Source organism: Seriola lalandi, unplaced genomic scaffold (genome assembly GCF_002814215.2).
Source record: "Seriola lalandi dorsalis isolate HSWRI2012SDOR001 ecotype SW California unplaced genomic scaffold, Sedor1 jcf7180002050471, whole genome shotgun sequence".
Classification (NCBI taxonomy): Eukaryota; Metazoa; Chordata; class Actinopteri; order Carangiformes; family Carangidae; genus Seriola; species Seriola lalandi.
The window spans coordinates 1-622 of record NW_019521024.1 but is presented as its reverse complement, the minus strand read 5'-3'; positions in this window follow the sequence as shown (position 1 = coordinate 622).

Below are 622 nucleotides of genomic sequence, written 5' to 3'. Positions count from 1 at the left end.
ATGGATGGATGGATGGATGGATGGATGGATGGATATATTATGCATCAACTTAAAATATCAGCTGTAACAATAATAAGAATATATTAAATAATAAACTAAAGTAAATCAAGCTGACGTTACTTCCACTTACTTCATTCATGCATCCACCATCTCTTTCTTCACTTGCAGGGTAATAAACATAGGAATCTAATGAAATATAATACAAATAAACATTCAATAACCACGCAACAATAAAATACTAACCAAATAACTGCTATAATATTAACCAAATAAAATAACACAAGGTTTGAAAAGTCCATTCTTCAACTCACAGTGGTTCTCTTTGTTCTCAGTGGTTTGGAGGGAAAGGGCTTTGCAGACAAAAGGGTGGGGTTATAGAACTTCCTGGGTGTGGTTAATAGGATGACAGGTGATTTTCAGATGAGGTAGGGTATTAGGCTACAGGTATTAGACTTATGATTTAACACTTACTATTTAAGTAAATATGAACAAATGTAAATGACACTGACTTCATCAATCTGCAGAGACTATCAGTCTCTTCCTGCTGGAGGTCCTAATGAGGGGCTGTCACCTCAAGACAGTGTGTGTGTGTGTGTGTGTGTGTGTGTGTGTGTGTGTGTGT